The sequence below is a fragment of the Elaeis guineensis genome, chromosome 11, assembly GCF_000442705.2.
Source record: "Elaeis guineensis isolate ETL-2024a chromosome 11, EG11, whole genome shotgun sequence".
NCBI lineage: Eukaryota > Viridiplantae > Streptophyta > Magnoliopsida > Arecales > Arecaceae > Elaeis > Elaeis guineensis.
The window spans coordinates 54,798,277-54,808,374 of record NC_026003.2 but is presented as its reverse complement, the minus strand read 5'-3'; positions in this window follow the sequence as shown (position 1 = coordinate 54,808,374).

Genomic DNA, 10,098 nt, shown 5'->3' with positions numbered 1-10,098 from the left:
GACAAAGCCTTATCTGATCCTAATAAGAGTTGTAAGAGTCCTAAAGAAGGAGGATCAGAAGAAGTTCAAAGGAGGTTCTAAGAGGGTGGAGTCTGTTTCTTTAAGAAACCGGACCGGTATGAGGCTAGTCGAGTTCTAGTGGCTAGAACTCTTGAAGCAAGGTGAAGAAGGAGCACTGTCCTTGGTTCAGTTTTCATGTGGATCACCATTGAAGGACAGACACTTGGATGCCTTGTAAAAATTAGGATGAGTGCTACAGGTATTCTTCTTATCCTAATTTATATTTATTGTACTTTGATTATTATAGTCAAAGATTTTTGGACATTGGGGTTTTCGGTGTATTGGGTGTTTTGAATAAAAATTTTAAGTACCTAACTCTTCCACTGCACCACCGAAACCCAACAGTGGTATCAGAGCATATCTTGATCTATATAATCAATGGTTAGAATGTTGTCTTGATTCTGATCAAACATGAGTTTTTGGTTTGGTTCAAGTCGGGTCAAAGGTTGAACTCGATTGAAAATCCAAATCCTCGCATGTCTTAGAGATATGTTTTTAAATATAAAATGCATGATGCATGTATAAAATCTTTTTTAGTAGCTTAGTACTCTAATTAGATTCATCACCAGATCATCCGGTCATAAGAGCAAGTAGAATTCAGAGACCCTCTTTTCCTATTCAATAGGGTACTCTTATGATACATAGGGGTACCATTGTGATGTCCTAAGAAGAACCGCGAAAAAAATATTTTATATTCATGCATGTTATTAGAACTTCATGCATATGTGATATGCTTGAGATGTTTAGTTACAATCATATTAAATGATTATGATTTCATATCTTAGAGATATGAATAGATACTATGATTAATTATTATGATTATTAAGATATAACTATAATAGTGCATCATTGTGATTGAATTAGGATGTGCTTGAGACCATTAAAACCCTCATAAAAATTATATTAAGTCATAGTGTTATGAATCAGTAGCTGACCTATTTCTTGAATCGATTAATCAATTGATGTTTAAGGAGTGTTTCAAGTATGATGGTTATTTAATTGGTTCCGTTGCTGGTCTGGCCAATTTTATTGATGTCTAAGAAAAGCAATAGGGGGACCCCCATCAATCTTAACACTTTCCTGGCCAATTGGATTAGTTTGAATCTTGAATGAAGGTAGCTCAGTATTTAGAATACTACATATGCCTTCCTTCATACCTAGTCAATATCCTGTCAAAAATCATAGTAGGTTTGTTGTGATATCCACAAAGACTTTCTATGAGGATTGATGTGGATTTATTTTGGTGCATATTATATGCTTTACAGTATATTTAGATATGTTGCTTTATTGTGATATCCACAAGGATAGCATTTTTTAGATATGACTGTATAGAAATGAAGGGTTTGACTTAACTAAAAATACTATAGTTTGTTGTGATATCTACAAGGCTATGAGTTATTTTTAGAGGCAGGTTATATTGATAGTTGCATGAGATGCAATTGGATAGATTTTTCTATTTTTGAACTCATTGATATTTGTTGTGATATCCACAAGGCTTCATTAAGGGATTAAAGTCTCAACCTCATTAAAAAATTAGATTAGAGTTTCTCGTTTACCATAGGAGTGTAAGGAATGTCCCAAAGCCAGTCGTCAGTCTATTGATGGTTGTGCTCATTTTTGTATATGTACATGAATTATGGATTAATAAAAATTATTTTGATATTTTTCATCATAAAATATTTCATCTTCTAATAAACTCCTATGTTGTAGTGAAGTCCTTAGGATTATTTAGACTCGACAAAAGAGGATTTGTCGTTTAGTCCTTAAATCTGTTTGCGACCAAATGATACATTGTTACCAAGGACGACAACGTTTATCAAGCATAGGTCATTGTGTGCCATATAGGTTGGTTATCCTCTTAACCAATGAGTGTGGAGACACTGGTATGGCATACAGGTGAGATGTAAGGGTACATCTGCACTGAACGTGACTGACTTCGGAGCTATTTTTGCTGTCAAGATTTTCTCTGATAGAATATGGGTATAAATATCTCTTCGACCTGAGACCGCCACGGTGACTTGCAAGCAACTCACTGCACTTAGGCACTGGACTACCTGAATTTCTAATTCAGTGACGGAAGGCTGCTGGGTGTAGTCAAGTACTTGACATGTCGGTGCGTGTGTCAAGATGGGATTGACCACTCCAGTTTAGGAGCTGTGTACAGTCATATTTTAATTTAGCAAAACCTTGGCCAGAGTAGTCTTTGTGAGGAGTCACAGGACTGTTTGAGTTGAGCATGATTCGGATGATCTAATCAGGGTTGACAGTTTAACCCTGAGTCATCCTAAACACAAAAGTCAAAAGGATGAATTATACAGTAACCATATTCACGTAGGTTCTGAGTGTTACGATTGTAACTATTTGACCTATCCAGTCGTTGGATACCATTGCTAGATGGTCACTTCGATTAGTACAGGAATTGGTTCCTATGCTACCAACTTAGGTTCGAACCTGCGGGATCACACACATTAGAGGTTCCTATCTGATCTGATGGCTGATGAAGTATCCTAATGCTCGTGGACTATGAGTCCTATGTGTCTAAGACTCTGTGATCGAGAATCAGGATTCTCTGATCATGAGTCCCACACATTTTGGGTACCGGGGTCAAGAGTCCCACTGGTTTGGGACTCTTCGATGAGGGATACATATCGATGAATTCTGATGCCGATTACCCATCGAATTTGGACTCAATATTTATGAGAGGTTTAATTAGTGATTTGATCACTAATTAACTCAATTTGATTGAGTAATTATTTTTGGATCAAGTCCAATTGAATTGGATTCAGTTGGGTTTGACCCGATTAGGTTAAGAGTTGACCTAATCGTCGAGATGGTTTGGTCCCTGATTTGATCAGGGGTTGGGCTTAATCAATTTTTGATTTGATTAGGATTTTATTAAGTATAATTAAGCCTAATTAAGTTAGGTTTAAATTAGCCTAATTGGGCCTAACTTATTTGGTTCAATTAGGTTGGTTTAAATAATGAAACCACCTTGACCCATTCTCCCTGCGCCACCTCACTTCCACTGCGCCCATTTGAATTCATGAGAAGGAAGTTCTCATGAATTTTTTCTCACGCAAAGCCCTCCTCTCGCCCTACTTTAATACACCAAATGAGTGGATAAGGATGATTGGTTGGCCATTCAAATTCAAAACAAAGTTTGAATTTAAATGAGCAACCAATCTTAGCGCCTTGACCTTATCCTCTTTTAGCGCCCCATTTATTACATGAGAAAATATTTCTCATGAAATCACTCATGCACAAATTAAGCCATGCCCTCCTCTTCTCACACCCTTAGTGGATAGGGATAAATTGATTTCCATTTGAATTCAAAATTTGATTTGAATTTAAATGTGCAATTACTCATCTTTATCCTCTCACATGGATAAGATGTTTGACATTGTTTTAAAAGGAGGAGAAGAGTGGGGCGTGTGCAAGAAAATTTTGAAAGAAAATTTGGGTGTGAGGAATCCTTGTGTGTAAGGTGAAGGTCTATATCCTTTCGAGAGAAAAAGAAAGAAAAGAAAGAAAAAATGTGCGCAAGGTTTCAGTGAGTTCTTCAGGGTTTCAATCTGGAGTTCGGGAAGTGAGAAGGTGAGCTACGAGTGTCGTGAGCCCACCAAATTTTAGGAAGATCTTCAACATCCTCTCAAAAATGTCTGTTGATGATCCAGAGTATCCAAAGAATCGACAGACATCGATTGAAGGAGTTCGATCAGCATCGGCCATCGAAAGGGCTCTACAACGAGCTAGCACTCGTGAGGAGTCGATCAGATCGGGAGCTTCGTGTGGATGATCTGCAGAGGCTAGACATGCTGTGTGGCTGCATCGCGATAGTCAGACTCTCCTGATGGTGATCAGATTGTGGTGATCTACTACCCGCACAAAGGTATTGTGTTTTGAACACGTTACAGTAAAGTGTTTACTGTTCAAATTTGAATTTCAAATTTAAATGCATGCATGCTATATATCATATTTAGATCCTAGTGTAGGGTAAATTTTTATTAATTAATTAGATTAATTAATAATTTTTACTATAAAATAGTGATTTTGAAAAAGTTTTAAAATTATCATTTTACGCCTGCACTGAATTTTCCCCACAAATAGTATCAGAGCTGGTTCTAAGATATGATATATGAATTTGCATGCATAGATTAAGCTGTAATCTAAAATTTTAAATTTAAAATTTAAAATTCAAAATTTAAAATTTGCTCGAAATTCAAAATTCAAAAGTTTGAAATTCAAAATTTGAAATTTGAATTTTGAAATTCAAAATTCAAAATTCAAAAATTTAAAATTCAAAATTTGAAATTTGAAATTTGAAATTTGATTGAAATTTTAAATTTGAAATTCAAAATTTAAAATTCAAAATTTGAAATTCAAAATTTGAAATTCAAAATTTGAAAATCAAAATTTTAAAATTTAAAATTTGAAATATGAAATTTGTTTGAAATTTGAAATTCAAAATTTAAAATTTGAAATTTGAAATTTGAAATTTAAATTTTAAAATTGATATATTTAGATGGATTAGGTCCATATTGGGTTAGACCTAAGGTTAGCTTAAAGAAATGGACTAAATTAGAGTAATTGGTCAAATCTAATCAAAAGTTGAATTAGATTAGGTCAAGGATACTCTAAACTCAACTCCAATAGTTGTAGTTGAATGGGTCCATGTCTTTAACTAGACCAAGATGGACTTAATTCATGGCTACACGGTGGAACCCTATTTACTAAGTTGATCAAATTAAAACTAATGAACCGGTTGGTGTCTAAGGTAAGTTTGGCAGTTTGACCAGTGGTTTTTAAGCGGGAGCTACTCACAGTGATTCGATCTCTGATGAGTTAATGGCTTATCCCCACCACTGATCTCACTTACCTGGCCAACCTGGTGAATTAGGTTTTGATTAGATCACTTGGTGATTAGGGCTCACCCATGTCATTAGGTAAATCAGTTTGACTGATTTAGGTGCTCCTAATGCCAGCTTTAAATAAATCTTTTTTAATCTGACTTGATGAAGTTAGTGGGAGGATTGAAATTGGCTGGATATTTTTTTCTCATCTATTCTTTAATAAAATCCTCAAAATTTATTAGGTCCTAAAAATGATTAAGTTATATTGATAACTAAGTCATAGCCTCCCATTAAGTGAGTGATAATGAGTCCATTAGTTTAATAATCATTGGAGGCCCAAAGGCCTGGTGCTTATTGACTAATGAAATTATCATTCATAGTATGATAATTTGGTTTGAGTCTTTTTGATGGTGGTTAGGTTGGCCGACCAAAATCGGGCTTCATCATTTATTGGTTCGATTCACCAAATCAAATCATGTTAATGGTTGGACCTAACCAGATTTTTTCAGTGGAGGCCAAAGCCTACTAATTAGGTTCTGGGACAAAATTAATTACTAGAAGTTGTTTAGAGAAATAACTGGTTATGAACCTACCCAAAGATGCACATGGGTTGACCAACCAAAGTTGGGCTCGTGTGTAGTCTGTGTGGATTCTAGTACCCACTAAGGAATTAAAGTAATTCCTCGAATTGGAGGTTGAGGCTACCAATTCATAAAAATACTGAGAGAAACTTTAGACTAAAGTCCAAATCTTTAGTATTAATAATTTATGTACTAATATAGGTCTGGTTTTCCTTTATACAGCTATGGCCACCATCCTGTCGCTTCGATCATTATTAGATAATGACAAACTCATGGGATCCAATTTTGATAGCTGGTATCGAAAATTAAAAATCATCCTTAAGCATGAGCAGATCCTTTATGTAGTAATGGATCCGACACCTGAGGAGCCAGCCCCGAATACTAGAGGGGTGGTCTGAGACACTTACCAGAAGTGGCTCAACGATCGCACCACCGTTCGATGCATTATGCTGGCGGCAATGAATGATGAGTTCAATCACAGATTTGAGAACGCCCAACCACAGGAGATGCTTCAAATGTTGAACGACTCCTTTGTCACGTCTGACGATGTTGAAAGGTACAAAACTAGTTGTGCCATTTTCAATGCTCGGATGAGGGATGGATCCTCAGTCACTGATCATGTACTGTACATGATCGAAATGAATGAGTGCCTAAGTAAACTGGGCTTTCCCCTGCACGAGTAGCTCGGTAAGGATGCGATCCTTAATTCTCTACCCAAGTCCTTCCTTCCCTTCCTTACTCATTTTCAAATGACAAAGCCTGCAGTGAACTACCATGGCTTATTGGGATTACTGTAGAACTTTGAGAAGGACCACCAGCTCCATAAGGAGTCGGTGAATGTTGTGGGAGGGTCTTCTTCTGGTCGTCGACCCTTTAAGAAAGGGAAGAAGAAGAAGAATAAGAAGGTACAGCTGCATGCTGGGACGTCTGCACAGGGTCAGACCAAGAAGCGCATGCCTGACTAGAGCCAAGCAGAGTGCTTCTTTTGGAAGAAGCAGGGGCACTGGAAGAGGAACTGTCCTCTATACATTGCCTCACTGGATCCGAATAGGCCAAAGAAGAAGCAAGGTACTTATATGATAACACCTTGCAACTTTTCCATTTGTGATACTACTGCTTGGGTATTGGATACCGGAAGCCCTTATCATATTTGCAATTCGATGCAGGGTCTGTAGATCAGTAGGAGATTTAATGAAGGTGAGAGGTTCCTGAACGTTGGAGATGGAAGCAAAGTTCCAGTTCTAGCATTAGGAATCATGAACCTTGTAATCAATTCTCGAAATATAATTTGAGTAAATGTCACTATTGTCCAAGCTTTTTATTAAATATTATTTCTGTAAACCCTACGGCCATGTACGGTTATCAATTTTTAATAAAAAAAAATATTTGCAATATCATTTTGAATGATGTTACAATGTTTGTTGGATAACTTAATAATGGATTTTACTTTCTATCACAACCTGTTAATGTGGTTCAAACCTTCGATAATCATCCTAGAATAGATAATATGTCAGAAGTCTACCTTTGGCACTGTAGGCTAGGTCATATCAATAAGAACAGGATAAACAGGTTGGCTCAAGAAGGAATTCTTGAATTAGGTGATTGTGAATCACTTCCAACCTGTGAGTCCTGTCTTCTTGGTAAAATGACCAAGTCACCTTTTACTGAAAAAGGTGAGCGAGCCAGTGAACTTTTGGGTCTGGTACATTCTGATGTATGTGGACCCATGAGCTCAAGTGCTAGAGATGGATATTTCTACTTTATAACCTTCACAGACGACCTATCGAGGTATGGGTATGTCTATTTAATGAAGCATAAGTCGGAGTCATTTGAAATGTTCAAACTATTCTGAAATGAGGTAGAAAAATAAACTGAGAAGTGTATTAAAACTCTTCGATCTGATCGAGGAGGTGAATATCTTTTCAATGAGTTTCTGACATATCTTGGGGAGAATGGGATTCTCTCTTAGTGGACACCTCCTGGAACACCACAGCATAATGGTGTGTCTGAAAGGAGGAATCGGACCTTGTTGGACATGGTTCGATCAATGATAGGGTTTGCTGGTCTGTCGATCTTCCTTTGGGGATATGCACTCGAATCGGCCTGTTACCTTCTAAATAGGGTTCCGAGTAAGTCCGTAACTAAAACGCCATATAAGATATGGATTGGACGTAAGCCAGTACTCTCGCACCTTAGGATTTGGGGGTGTCCGGCTTATGTTAAATATTTAATTACGAACAAGCTTGGACCTAGGTCTGACAAGTGTAATTTTATAGGGTACCCAAAAGAGACCAAAGGGTATTATTTCTACCTGGCTGATGAGTAAAAGCTGTTTGTCAAACTTAAGGCAATCTTTTTGGAAAGAAAGTTCCTTGGTGAAGGGACTGTTGCCTCTAAGGTCGAACTTGACAAAATTCGATGGGTGAAAAAATCGACACAAGTTGCTGAACATGAATCAGATTTGATTAGATCAGATCTGGAGCCCATTATTCAAGCACCCTTAAGGCGATCTGGTGGAGTACCACGTCAATCGGACAGATACTATGGTTTCTTGGTCCGGGACGACGATCCTATCGAACTTGATGAAAACGATGAGGATTCGATCACCTACATGGATGCAATGCAGAGACCCGACTCTGAGAAATGGCTAGAGGCTATGAAATCTGAAATGGAGTCCATGAAGGTCAATGATGTGTGGACATTGGTTGACCCACCCGAAGGAGTAAAACCCATAGGGTGTAAGTGGGTCTTCAAGAGGAAGAGGGGCATAGACGGAAAGATGGAAACCTATAAAGCCTGTCTAGTTGCCAAAGGATATCATCAACATTATGGTATAGACTATGACGAGACGTTTTCTCCTGTGGCAATGCTCAAATCCATTTAGATTATGCTTGCGATAGCTGCCCATTTGGACTATGAAATCTGGCAGATGGATGTGAAGACAGCTTACCTAAATGAAGAGCTGGACAAAGAGGTGTATATGATACAACCTGAAGGATTCACATCCACAGATGAGTCTAAGGTGTGCAGACTACAGAGGTCCATTTATGGACTTAAGAAGGCATCCCAGAGTTGGAACATACGTTTTAATAGGACGATCAAGACGTATGGCTTCGTTAAGAACGGAGAAGAGCCCTGTATTTATAAGTGGGCTAATGGTCCAGTAGTGGTATTTTTTGTATTGTATGTGGATGATATTCTCTTAATGGGGAATGATATCCCTGCATTACAGGGAATAAAGATTTGGCTGTCGTCACAGTTCTCCATGAAGGATTTGGGAGAAGCTTCCTACATCCTAGGGATGAGGATCTATAGGGATAGATCTAAAAGGTTGCTTGATTTATCACAGTCTACGTACATAGATACTATGCTGAAGAGGTTCAGCATGAGAATTCCAAGAAAGGCTATTTACTGATAGGCCATGGAATTTCTCTCTCGAAGAGAGATTGTCCGACAACACCTCAAGAGAGAGAGCGTATGGGTAGGATTCTATATGCTTCGATAGTGGGATCTATCATGTACGCCATGACATGTACACGATCAGATGTGGCATACTCACTAGGGGGAGTGAGTAGATACCAATCTGATCCAGGAGAGAATCACTAGAAGGTTGTTAAAACCATCCTGAAGTATTTAAGAAATACTAAGGACCAGTGGCTTTTTATGGTGAATCAGACTTGAGACTTATAGGGTTTAAGACTCTAGTTTTCAGTCTGATCACGATGACAGCAAAAGTGTATCGGGATTTTTTTTACCCTTAATGGTGGGGCTATCTGCTGGAAGAGTTTCAAGCAACACACAGTGGCTGATTCCGTTTGCGAGGTGGAGTATGTCGCTACATCAGATGCTGCCAAAGAAGCAGTGTGGCTGAGAAAGTTTATCACCGAGCTCGGAGTAGCACCCTCCCTTGTTAGTCCAGTTCTGCTCTACCGTGACAGCTTTGGAGCCATTGCTCAGGCGAAGGAACCCAAGGCACACCAGCGGACGAAGCATATTCTGTGCCGCTACCATCTCATCCGGGAAATTATGGATCGAGGTGACGTCGACCTTCAGAAGATCGACGGAAAGGAGAACCTGCCGACCCATTCACTAAAGCCATTGTGGTGAAGAAGTTCGACGACTACAAGTCGAAGATGGGTATTAGATACTGCACCGATTGGCTTTAGGCCAAGTGGGAGATTGTTGGGAATAGTGTCCCAAAGCCAATCGTCAGCCTGTTGACGGTTGTACTCATTTTTGTATATGTACATGAATTATGGATTAATAAAAATTATTTTGATATTTTTCATCACAAAATATTTCATCTTCTAATGAACTCCTATATTGTGGTGAAGTCCTTAGGACTATTTAGACTCGACAAAGAAGGATTTGTCATTTAGTCCTTAAATCTGTTCACGACCAAATGATACGTTGTTACCAAGGATGACAACGTTTATCAAGCATAGGTCGTGGTGTGCCATATAGGTTGGTTGTCCTCTTAACCAATGAGTGTGGAGACACTGGTATGGCATACAGGTGAGATGTAAGGGTACATCTGCACTGAACGTGACCGACTCCGACAGTGAGAATCACTGGAAGGTTGTTAAAATCATCTTGAAGTATTTAAG